Genomic DNA, 14303 nt, shown 5'->3' on the forward strand with positions numbered 1-14303 from the left:
ATTTTCTTCTTAATTGTCTAAATTCTTTACATTTTCTTCTTAATTGTCTAAATTCTTTACATTTTCTTCCTTGCATAGTCCAAAGCCAAGAGCAACTCTATTTTTGCCCCATTTATGTATTGCTAGTCTCATATTTATTGAAAGGGTCCACATATATCTTTCTTTACCCTTTTTTTTTTGTTTTTATTGAATAAAATAAATAAATCTATTAAAAAATTTAATTTATAAAATAATAAAATAGGAAATTCTAAGTCTAGGTATGGTCAACACAATTTCTTTTACAGGGAAGTTGGAACCTCAATAATCATTACAAAATATTTTAAAAAGTTCATTAGTTTTTAATTGTACTGAAAAGAAAACCACCAACCTCCCATAAATCTAACACAACATAGACCAAGACCACCTACAAAACCAACCCATAGACCAAGACTAATGACTGAAAAAACCGAAAAGATCATAAAACAAGATAACTAACCAAATATTAGACTGTCTCAAGAGCCAACTCCTTCTATTCCTTGATCTTTTCCATGACGCTTTGACATCCTCTTTGATTAGGTCATCATTTTTGCTCTTCAACTTCCTCTTAGTAGATTTGGTTATTTTCTTACTCGAAGACTCTTCTACTCCCTTAGCTTCATCTAGGTTGAACAGCACAATTTTGTCTGCATTCAAATCTATATTACTTGCAATTTTATTCATACTCTACATTGAGGCCTCAAAAATTTTTTGGTAAATTGATCAAGGTACTAGTAGTTCTTTCCAAGTTATCAATTTTGTAAACCATCCCTTGTAACAAATTGTTCTTATAGAGCTCTATAGTTAATATTGAGTTACTTTATAGAATTAAAAGTCCATTGCTCCATTCTGAAGGTGTACATGGAGATGGCCTTCATTGCTTGGGGGACACCCAGAGGAGGCTAAATGTCCATGCCTTTGAGATCATCCTCCAACAATTTCATATTGACCTCGTTCATATTGACTAGATTGACAATTGAGACAATCCTTTCTCTATTTTCCTCATTCTTTTCTTACATTTCTTCAGGGGATTCTTTAAGTGGCAAATTATCTGATTCAATGAACACATCATGGGTAGTGTTTTCCTCAAAGGATTTGAAGCATTGGGCTTCTTTATCAAAACCATCCTCTTCCTATCCAATATTTGTTGGAAGTATTAGGATTCTGAGAGGGGGGGGTGAATCAGAACACTATTTAATTATTCCACAATCTGTTTTCAGTGAATTCACAGTTTATAGCAGTAGTGTAATTAAATCATACTGAAATATAAACATTCATTATAAACAGAATAATGCCAACTCACAAAATGAAGAGACACCAATTTGTGACGAGTGGAAAACCCACAAAAATCCTTACGGTTTCGTCATAGGGAGAAAAACCACTCCGTGAACCTATGTTCTTTATTGAATTCCAACTTTTTTACAATCAACAGCTTCTACTGCTCAGCGTATTTTAACCCTTTTATCAGTGCTTTAATTACAACCTTATACAAACATATAAATGTGTATGTATGAAATTTACACATGCATACAAGTTTATAATAAAACTTTCAGTCTTCTTTTTCTTTTTCAACTCACCTCCTTAATTTACAAATGATCTCTATATTTATAGAGAAGAATTTTGAAACTGTTCAGTTACATAGAACCAACAGAACCAGTTAGGGTTGTTGAGAAACCCTCCATTAAATTGTTGTTTGAGAAACCAATTAGAATTAGTAAGACTTTGAACCTGGTAAGTTACATATATCTAACTGAATCAATTAGAGTTTTTTCAATAACTTCTTGTCAAAAAAACTGCTTGAGAAACTAACTTCAATTCAGTTTTAGACTCGAAATATTTCCTGTCCTAGAAAATATGAAAAATATTATAAGCCTTCAAGACTAAGTAACAAAGTTTCAACTTTGAGATTCTTCAAGAATGGTTTCCAGAATGTCAGTTTGCAGCCAACTGAAAAATGCCTGTACAATTTCTATTGTTTTGAACAAAAATTATTGCATATACTATTTTGACCCAAAAATCGTTTAATCTTTTAAAACTGTGCAGACATATTCTGGATTTAAAAACCCTCTTTATTAATTTAGAATCAGAAGATGTCATCTTTGAAACTGCCAACCATAGTTTTTCTTTGTCTTTTGAAAGAATAGTAAATCATATTACTTTGCTATGTCTATTACATAACTCTTTTGAAAAATATCCTTCAAACTTCAAACATTTCGAAATGCTCTTTCTGTAAGTGCATCTTTTCAGTTTTTTAAAAAAACAAAATTTTAACTTTGCACAGGATAAGTTCGCTTTTGTAAAGATTCATACCTGTACCTGAATACCCATGATGTGATTCATACCTGGTCTTTAATATGCCCGGGAAGTGATGATTTTGATTGCAATTCTATGCCTTATTCTTTGTCGTGCTATCCAGCGACGAAGTCCCAATACCTCATTCATAAGCAGAATCAAATGTGTGAGAGCATAGATAAAAACATTCATCCAGAAAGACCAGAATCTTTAGGCAAACATTACAAAATATACTGATCAAAATGATGATAAACCAAGTGTTGTTGTGTCTGGAGTCGTAAAACGATTTCCTTAAGTACATGAAAACCAAATGTAGTAGAGAAAAATATATGAAGATCAAGAACAGAAGAGAAACAATGATTTGTTTCAAATGAGTGAACTTTACCATTTGCAAAACACCCACAACCTTAACATTTTTTAACTTTGTTTTGAAGTCCACCATACATTATCGACATCTGGCAAAATATTTGCAGACCTTCCATAAATATCTGCGTACAACCAGTGATAGAGCTTACCATACAAGTGCCACGTTACAACTTCCAAAAACTAAATTCATTTAATTTTTCCTTATTCCCAACATTCAATGCATTGGACAGATTTTATTAAATCTTTATTTGACACCTCGATGTTAAAATATTTTGCCAACATAATTTGCCACTTTTTAAAATAGTCGTCGTGGTCAACAATCTACCCTATTTTTTATGCAAAAATTTTTACATGAAATGCTAATCCATATCACTGAAACCAACTTAATCTGAATCATCCAAAAACTAAGAAATCAAATCTAAAACCAATAAACAAATTTGTGAAACCAACTTAATCTGAATCAACCACAAACTGAGAAATCAAATCTGAAACCAAGTCTGAAACCATGAAACCAACTAAAATCAACCTGTGTGAAATGCTAATTAGATTACTCCTCAAAAAAATTTGCGTCAAAAAATTAACCACCTACTTTTCATGAATGCTTTCTATGAAAGGAGCAGAAACCTATCACAGAATAGTGATTAGTAAGAGTGTTTATGCAAGAAGTGATTGAGAGAAAACTCCCAATCGTGTTCTCAACTGTTCAAACAGTTCTCTTTGTAGTGCCTTTGTGAAAATATCAGCCACATATCGTTGAGTAGGCGCATAAACCAATTTGAATTCATTATTTTGAACTTTATCTCTCAAGAAATGAAGTTTGATGGCTACGTGTTTGGTGCGTGAGTGCATAATAGGGTTTTTTCTTAATTGAATAGCACTCATGTTATCACACATTATTGAAATAGGTTTTGAAACTTGAATGCCCAAATCAAATAACTGATAATCCATCCAAATTAATTGAGTACAGCATGTTGTAGCAGCAACATATTCAGATTCACAAGTGGATAGGGTTACACAATCCTATTTCTTACTATGCCAAGAAACCAGACACTCACCAAGAAAGAAAGCTGCACCACTGGTGCTCTTTTTATCATCAGATCTGCCCCAATCTGCATTAGTATAACCAACAAGAGTAAAATGATTTCTGTGAGGATACCATAAACCATAATCAAAAGTGCCTTGAATGTATTTCAGTATTCTATGCACTGCGTTAAGATGTGATTGCTTTGGATCAGATTGAAATTTTGACACCATACATACAGCTTGCATTATATCAGGTCTAGATGTAGTTAGATATAGCAAACTTCTAATCATAGATCTATAAAGAGTCTGATTAACTGATGGTGAATCATCATTCTTCATTAATTTACAACTAGTTTCCATAGGAGTGCTAATAGGTTTGCATTCTGACATATTGAATTTCTTCAACATTTCTTTGGCATATTTTGTTTGGGAAAGAAATAATCCATGTTCTAGCTGTGAGACTTGCAGACCAAGGAAAAAAGTGAGCACACCTAACATTGACATCTCAAATTCAGATTCCATGATTTTAGAAAAAAAAAATTGTTGAATCATAATTAGTAGACCCAAAAATAATGTCATCTACATAGATTTCTATAGCCAAAATGTCATCATTAATCACCTTGATATATAAAGTGTTGTCTACATTTCCATGAGAAAAACCATTTGAAATTAAATGCTTATCCAACCTAGAGTACCAAGCCCTAGGAGCCTGTTTTAAGCCACACAAAGCCTTTTTCAATTGATAAACATAATCAGGTTTGTCAGCAGATTCAAAACCTTCTGGTTGTTCCATGTATACCTCCTCTTCAAGATAGCCATTCAAGAAAGCTATTTTAACATCCATCTAATAAACAGTAAAAATTTTATGACTAGCATAAGAAAGAAATATTCTAATTGATTCCATTCTTGCAACTAGTGCAAATTTTTCACCAAAATCAATGCCTTCCTTTTGAGCATAGCCTTTACAAACAAATCTAGCTTTATTTCTAACCACTTTACCTTCTTCATTTAGTTTATTATGAAATATCCACTTTCCACCTATGACATTTTTGTCACTAGGTCTGGGAACAAGTTCCCAAGTCTTATTTTTCTCTATTTGATTTATCTCTTCCTGCATAGCATTTTGCCAACAAGAATCTCATAAGGCTTCAGCAACATTCTTTGGTTCAAAGTCAACTACTAAGTAGAAATGTTCAGCAATATGTGCCTGTTCTCCAATTTTGGCTTTTCTTCTAGTTAGAATTCCTTTCTCTACATCTCCAATAACTTGAGACTCAGGATGTCTCTTTGCTATTATTCTGGAAGAAGTTTTTTATTTTTGAACCAGTACTAGTTATTTTAGGACTTGAACAATTTTCTGGTTCAGTTTCATCAGCCAGTTCATTTTCATCAATTAGTTCATGTTTATCATTTTTAGTATGTTCATCATGTACTATTTGTGATCTCTAAAAAGATGAATCTTCATGGTCTTCTTGACCATTACAGCACACAAAATTTTCATCAAATATGACATTTATAGCTTCCACTATTTTGTTCAGCCTTTTATTAAAGCATTTATAGGCTTTGCTATGCGTGGAATACCCAAGAAAGATCCCTTCATCAGACTTTGAGTTAAAATTTTCTAGAGAATCATCATTCTTTTTGATAAAGCATTTGCATCCAAAAATCTTAAAATTCTTGACATTTGTTGTTTTATCATTCCATAATTCATATGGAGTGTAAGCAGTTCTAACTCTGATTTGTGCTCTGTTTAGAATGTAAATAGTTGTATGAACAACTTCTTTCCAAAATTTATAAGGTAGTTTAGCTTCATTTAACATGGTTCTGGCCATTTCCTTTACTGTTCTATTCTTTCTTTCAACAACACCATTTTGTTGTGGTGTCCTAGCAGTAGAGTATTGCCTTTTTATTCCATGCTTCTCACAACACTCAATGAATTCTTGAGAGATGAATTCTCCTCCCCTATCTGATCTCAAACATTTTAATTTTAAATCAGTTTCTCTTTCTACCATTTTCCTGAAAACTTTGAAGCATTCAAAAGCTTCTGATTTATGTTTCAAAAATGTTACCCAAACCATTCTTGAATAATCATCTATAAATAGCATGAAATCTTTTTCAACATTTAGAGAGGTTGTTTTAGTTGGACCACACAAATCAGTGTGCACTAATTCAAGTGGTCTATTTGACAAGTATTCTTTTGTTTTAAAAGAAACTCTTGTTTGTTTGCCTTTAACACACTCTTCACAAATATTTTCTGGTTTGGTAATCTGTGGTAGACCTCTAACATTTTTATTCTTGCTGATTCTAGCAAGATTATCAAAGTTTAAATGTCCCAGTCTTTTGTGCCATAGCCAATTTTCTTCTACTTGACTCATTAGACAAGTATTAACAAATGAAGTTTCTTGGACAGTTGAATCTATTAGGTTATAGAGATTACCATTTGTTCTCAACCCGCTGGCAATGACTCTATTCTTTCCATTTTTTATATAACAACCTTTTGCATCAAAAGAAATAGAATATCCATTGTCACAGATCTAACTTATACTTAGTAAGATATGTTTTAAACCTTCAACAAAGTACACATCATGAATTGGTGTGTCTTTATTCAGAATTATTGAGCCTTTTCCCATAATGTGTGCTCCTAAGTTATCACCAAATCAAAAAAACCCTCCATCAAAATTTTCTAGGGTCTTAAATTTATTTTTACACCTAGTCATATGGTGTGAACAACCGCTATCCAATACCCATGTTGCAAGTTTTTGAGCGAATAGAGCTGTTTCAACAATTAAAGACTTTTCTATTGTCCTTACTTGCTTCCAGACTTGTTTTAGTCTCATATTCAGTTTACATTGATTTGCATAATGACCATAATGAAAGCATATAAAGCATCTAACCACTTTTCCTTTTCTTTGATTTATGCTATTTTCACAAAAGATAGCCTTGTGCCCAAAAATATTACAATTAAAACAATAACCACTAAACAAGAACTTTGTTTTCTGACTGGTAGATTCTTCTGATGAACTCTGTAAGACTTTTAATTTTTTATCTTTTTCCTCAAGCAAGAGTTTTTGATTTTTTATAATCATATTTGCTTCCTTTAACTCTTCTTGAATTTTTTTATTTTCAATTTCTTGATTAGAAATCAACTTCTTTAGTCTTTTAAGTTCTTGCAACGATTTCAGAAGTTCTTCTTCTAGATCTACTTCTGTATCTGAATCAGATAATGATTCAGATTCACTGGGTTCATGTTTAGGGGTATGGACTATTTCAGCCATGAATAGTCTTTCCCCTTCTTCATCAGCATTGCTGGAATCTTCATTTGAATCTTCTTTAGAAAGAAGACTTTTCTTCTTATAATCATTGAATCTTTTATTCTAATTCCAAGGCTTCTTTTTAGAAAACTTCTCAGTTTTCTCATCACAATCATCAAGTTCGACATTTGGGCACTTTGCAGCAAAGTGTCCTAATTGACCACAGCTGAAGCATTTTGGTTTGCCTTTATATTTATTTCTCATTCTCCTAACTAGAAATGCTTCTAAAGAATCTATTAGATCTGAGTCACTCTCATCATATTTTTCAGCTTTAAAAGATTATTCTTTTGATGAGGAACTAGCTTGATGGCTAATCCTCATTTCATATGCAGTTAATGTGCCTTGAAGTAGATGCAAGGTCATTTTTGAAAAAAATTTCTTTTCTTCTAAAGTGAATATTTTTGTTTCAAATTTAGGTAACACTGACCTAATGACCTTTGAGACTACATCATGTTCTTCTATTTCTTCTCCTAGACCCTTTCTGGCATTCATGACTTCATCTACTCTTAAAAAATAAGCACCAATAGTTTTATCTTCATTCATTTTCAAATTGTCAAACTGTGTTTTAAGAGTAATCAATTTAGATTCTTTTACTTTATCATTTCCTTGATATATAGTTTCAAGTTTAACCCATATATCATTGGCTGATTTGGAATAAATGACTTTGGCAAATACGTCTCTAGAGAGACCACAAAGAAGGGCATATCTTGCCTTCTTATCCAGTTCAAATTTTAGTTTTTTATTAGCATTAGTGGGAACTATTTTTGGGACAGTATATTTTTTTATTACAACATCCCACATTCTTACATCTAAGGAATGTATGAAAGCTTCCATCATAACTTTCCAGAAAACATAATCATTTCCATCAAATAGCGGAGCCCTATTAAGAGAAGCTCCTTCAGATTGAGCCATGACTTCCAAATAATATCCCTGGAACAATTCCAAAAGGAATCCTATGCTTTGATACCACTTGTTGGAAGTATTAGGATTCTTAGAGGGGGGGTGAATCAGAATGCTATTTAATTATTCCACAATCTGTTTTCAATGAATTCACAGTTTACAATAGCAGTGTAATTAAATCATACTGAAATATAAACATTCATTATAAACAGAATAATGCCAACTCACAAAATGAAGAGACACCAACAGAACCAGTTAGGGTTATTGAGAAACCCTCCTTTTTTAAACTGTTTTTTGAGAAACCAATTAGAATTAGTAAGACTTTGAATCTGGTAAGTTACATATATCTAACTGTACCAGTTAGAGTTTGTTCAATAACTTCTTGTTAAAAAAACTGCTTGAGAAACTAACTCCAAATCAGTTTTAGACTCGAAATAGTTCCTATCCCATAAAATATGAAAAACATTATAAGCCTCCAAGACTGAGTAACAAAGTTTCAACTTTGAGATTCTTCAAGAATGGTTTCTAGAATGTCAGTTTGCAGCCAACTGAAAAATGCCTGTACAATTCCTATTGTTTTGAACAAAAATTATTGCACATAGTATTTTGACCCAAAAATCATTCAATCTTTTAAAACTGTGTACACATATTTTGGATTTTAAACCCTCTTTATTAATTTAGAATCAAAAGATGCCATCTTTGAAACTGTTAAACATAGTTTTTCTTTGTCTTTTGAAAGAATAGTAAATCATATTACTTTGCTATGTCTATTACATAACTCTTTTGAAAAATATCCTTCAAACTTCAAACATTTTGAAATGCTCTTTCTGTAACTGCATCTTTTCAGTTTTTTAAAAAACAAAATTTTAAGTTTGCACAGGATAAGTTCGCTTTTGTAAAGATTCATACCTGTACCTGAATACCCATGATGTGATTCATACCTAGTCTTTAATATGTCTGGGAAGTGATGATTTTTATTGCAAGTCTATGCCTTATTCTTTTCCATCCTATCCAGTGACAAAGTCCCTGTACCTCATGCATAAGCAGAATCAAATGTGTGAGAGCATAGATAAAAACATTCATCCACAAAGACCAGAATCTTCAGGCAAACATTACAAAATATACCGATCAAAATGATGATAAACCAAGTGCTTTTGTGTCTAGAGTCACAGAAAGATTTCCTTAAGTACATGAAAACCAAATGTAGTAGAGAAAAACAAATGAAGATCGAGAACAGAAGAGAAACAATGATTTGTTCCAAATGAGTGAACTTTACCATTTGCAAAACACCCACAACCTTAACATTTTTTAACTTTGTTTTGAAGTCCGCCATAAATTATGGACATCTAGCGAAATCTTTGCAGACCTTCCATAAATATCTTCGTACAACCAGTGATAGAGCTTACCATACAAGTGCCACGTTACAACTGCCAAAAACTGACTTTATTTAATTTTTCCTTATTCCCAACATTCAATGCATTGGACAGATTTTATTAAATCTTTATTTGACACCTCGATGTTAAAATATTTTGCCAACAAAATTTGCCACTTTTTAAAATAGTCGTCGTGGTCAACAATATCAACATTTTTGACACCCACATCTTCCTTCTACAAGCTTTCTTTCACTTCCTCCAAATGGACCAAAATTGGGGAGGGGCACCTACTAGGTGGTCTGAATAGTTTTTCACCTGTCCCAACAGAATAATTACTCTTGGCATCCTCCTCTATTTCCAAACTTTTTTACATTTTCCTTGCTAGTACCTTTAGAATCGTTGCCCTAGTATTTATCATACACAAATTTCAAAAAATTTAATCAAAATGTGCAAGAGGACACAAAAATTCAATCTTTAAAGTCTTTGAAGACTTATCCAATTCTTGGTAGTCTCATGATTTCAAATCCTTTGGCTAATCACCAGCTCTATCTAGCACTTCAAATTTTTGAAATCTGGTTCCCAAGTCAATAGTTGTCACAAGTTAATGAAGAGCAGCAAAATACGTGTTTTTTGCTCAATCATTAATCATTAACCTTTTAAAAGGTTAAGATTTGGGGTCCAAAACACGTGTTTGACTTTGGAATTTTAACCTCTCCATCAAAAAGAAGTTAAGATAAATTTCTAAAACACGTATTCCAAACTATTAACCTTAACCTCTCATCCAAAAAGGTTCAGGTTTAGGGTCCAAAACACGTGTTTTGGGTTCAGTTATCAACCTCTTTGACCGAATTGATAAAGGATAATAATAGAAAGTTGGATCATCTCAAAGGTAGGTGTAAGATGGAAAAATGTGTATCACTCATGAAAAATAAGTTTGAAGGTACTCAAAGGAGTGAAGTTTCCAATGGGTGTCAATCTACTTTATATCCAACTCGCAAGAATGTAGCACGCCAATATTACGTGATGCATTCTCAAGATACAATGTTGAAAAATGTTAACCAATGGCACATCAAATACTTTATTGATGAATGAAACTAGGTGCCATCCAAACAAAGTGCATAGTATGATATATGTATGGTGGTATGGTCAATATTTGTCACCATATGTTTGACAAAATACCATGACCTTTGTAGAGAAGATGCCACAAGATGTAAACCATATATGATAGTCTACTAGCTCAATGAAATGACAAGACTGTAAAGGATGTGCACAATGTAGTGTTCCAAGCCAGAGCCTCTAAAACTATCCACCACCTTGGCTATAGATTATTCTATATTTGGCAGATCAAGTGGAGACTTTGTTCTACAAGGACAATGTGCAAAGGGTGATACAAGAATTGTTTGACAGAAAAATTTGAATATGTAGATGCAAATATAGATGCACACAACGCACATAAAGTTCATCATCTATTCATCGTGCAACATAGGTGAGATATATCAATAGTGAGAAGCATTGGAGCAGCCAAGTAGACACATCAAAGAATAATCTAGTGCTATCACAGTTCTCTTGAAACAATTTGACCAAATTTTTGTAAGAAATGGATGTGAAATATGGAAACTCTCAATGGAAGATAAAAATCTATAGAAGGTGTGCTCATATGATGGTTAAGAGGATATCAACATAGATATCGCTAGCATACTAAGAAGAAAAGCTCATGGATGAAGACATCGGATGGTTCCAATAATGCAGTGTAGTGTTTGTCAGATGGAAGTGTCTGCAAATTCAAATCATCTATGACTTGTGCTTGGGCATATATGTCGATAAGCATGGAAAAAACACCAATTGTTTGACCAAATGCTTGACCCCCTCAACTCCTGACTGTCTCATAGAATGCCTCAATAATTATTGCCTCATACTCATTGTGTGAGCCCTAGAAGCATATTGAGGAATAAGATCAAATGTTGATACTTTATATTGTCATGGGCTAAGCTAGAGAGTTTGGTTGCAAAGATGAAATTGAGGTAGTAATATGTGATATGTCACGAAAACCATTTCACAAATTTAACATGGGTGACAAATGACCTTATTTTATGCTCATTATAGCTTGAAGAAAATAACGTCTCATTTCACGATGGGATTTTGAATCCAAGATAACGAGCCTATTGTGAAGGCTTTCAAATCTTTCAAAATAAAGTAACCATGTGCCCCATCCATAAAGAATTTGCTTGTACAGATTGGGAGAATAATAAATCACATGGGCAGAGACATGTTGCATGTCAATTGGTCACTTAATCATGCTCACAGGCTTCCAATTCCTTCTTATGATGGGTACGGAATGAGCCGAAACCATGCAACAATATCATGTGATTGATGCTTGATTAATATAAATACAATTACAGACAAAGGCATAGAAATACATGACATCGATGGAATAGAATCACTGATAGAGAAGGTTATTAATGGTCAACCAAGTTGTCTCTTTCTTGTCACTCTTCATGACCCCTTCAATTCTATAGATTGTGAAAGATGATAGAATAAACATGTTCAACATGAGGCTTTCATAGGCCACATCACTCTGCACCAGTATTAGGAAAGGATAATTGTTGTACTATATCTGACATTGGACACAATGCCCTCATTGTTGTAGTTTAGTTCAACTATACCATGGTTCACAAATATCAAGTCAATGGTTTAGAGTCAACAAAGAATCAATAGGTGGATATGCTAATGGTTCATCAAAATCAGTCTCAAAAGGATTGAAAATTCTATAATTTAATATCAATGGGAAGCTAAGGTTGTAGTATCACTATCTAGACTACAGTTAGTACATGAGCAATTGATGTTGTGAATGATTCTATGTCAATACTCAATATGTCAAAATTGGCGATGATCACAAGAAGAGTTTGCATTGAATAACTCAACAAGTCGATGATTCAACCTTCTGAAGACATGTTCCAAGCTATACATTTCAATTAGTGATCTTTTTCATTTAAGGTTAATTTTTCTAAGGTTAATTAACCTCTCCAAAATTACATATTTTGGAGGTAGTTATTAACCATGAAGGGGTATTTATTAACCTCTAAATCTATATAAGGAGTCATTTTTGGCTTTGTAAAGGACCTTTTGGACTTTGGAAAAAGGGAACACTATGCTAAAATTTTGATCAGAAGATAATATTTGGAAAGTGTGTACAAATTTTGTCTTTGTAATGAAAAATTCCTCTCAAGTTCTTGGTGCAAGAAAATAAAGGAATGTGCAATTTGAGTTCTCTTCTTTCAAATCTAAATTGTTAAAAATATTGATTCTCTTTGCAGTAAACATTTTCACGGTATTGTGTAGATGTTTATGAATCTTTGGATCAATATTGTGCTAGTGATAATTCTCAAGCGTAGATCTTGATTGTTGTAATTAGAAGTTTAAGTTAATCCAGGAAAGCTTTGAAGTCATCTGGTGTATTCGTCATCAATGGCTTTCTATTGATCTTTTAAAGTTTGATTTCACTTTTATTTGAAAATCTTCAAAATTACATCATACGAGGGAGCTACCCCTCTAAACACATAGGAAGCTCGCATACCAAGGGCCTATCCAATCGTTGTGAACAATTTTCCACATACACTATGTTGGGCCATTTTCAAGTGACAAATTTGTTTACCAACAAGAATCAATCATCATTTCTTTAAAATTCACACTCTTCTTGTTCCTTTTCATGACTCATTTTTGCTTCACCCAACTAGCCATCAACCACTTGGCTTTACTACTACAGGTATATGAAATTTTTAAAAAATAAATATTCTACATTTTATTTTTAAAATGATATGAAAAAAAATTCTATATTACTAATATTTTATCTTAATTTTTTTAGTTAAATCATGAATAAATGTATGAGAGGTTTTATGAGATTTTTATATTTTAAACAATATTTAAATTTAAAATTTAAAATAGTGTTATACAATTATTATAATTCATTTTCTAGCATCTATATAATATATTTCATTATAAAAAAATTATTATTTTCTAATCACAATAATATATAGTTTTCAATTTTTTATATATAGTAAGATGGTATCAAATAGGTAGCTCCTTATGTATTCATTTCAAGAATTATCTTCAACCACTCCTTCCTAGGCCCACTAACAACTATTTTAATTAAGAGTTTTAAATAGAAATGATGACATAATCCAAGGATCCTAAAGAAAGTTTATAGTTAAGAGTCCACATAACATTATTCTTTCTTTTAATATTTTAAAAAAAAACTAAGATGAACCTTGAGAGACCTAAAGTTTGGAAAGAAAGAATCAGGAAACTAGAAGTTGTAACCTTTAGGGTCTAACTAGTTAGGAGATGACCAATCATAAAGCCAAGAATAAAAAATAAAAATAAAATGCCAAATTATTGATTGATTCTATAGAGAATACAATACAACCACCTTGATACATTAATAATACAATCTAGATAATACAATAACTAATATGCCAAAGTGTAAATTAAGAAAGAAAAGAAAATAATAACTAACCCTTTAACAATGCCTAAGTGTAATTTAGGAGGAAAAACCAATATGTAACATAATAATTTTGGTACAATGATGGTTATTGTTAACTATAGACCATGTTAGGTACTTATACATAACTAATCATACACTTCATCTCTCACCAATAAAGAAAAGAAGAAAACTTTCAGGAAAAATCTCCTCTCCAAAAAAAGAGATCTGTAAATCATGAAGTGATGAATGGATATCTCTACAATACCCCCAAGAAAAACATTCATTATTAAAACATAATACAATGACCCACCCAATAAATATAAATATAGAAATGACATTGAAAACATAATATAATGAAGAAAAGAATATATGTAGAAGGCTTAATACCATATTGTAATGAACAACCTATGAAGAGAAGAGTTGTCTCCTTAACCATGCTCTCCAAATTTGTAGTTGTAGAATGAGAAGCCAAGCTAGATAGACTTACAATGAAACATTATAAAACAATAAAAAAGGAAAATGAATGATCTTATATTATCTTGA

This window comes from Cupressus sempervirens, chromosome 6 (genome assembly GCF_028749045.1).
Source record: "Cupressus sempervirens isolate cs-2001-9-10 chromosome 6, ASM2874904v1, whole genome shotgun sequence".
In the NCBI taxonomy this organism is placed as follows: Eukaryota; Viridiplantae; Streptophyta; class Pinopsida; order Cupressales; family Cupressaceae; genus Cupressus; species Cupressus sempervirens.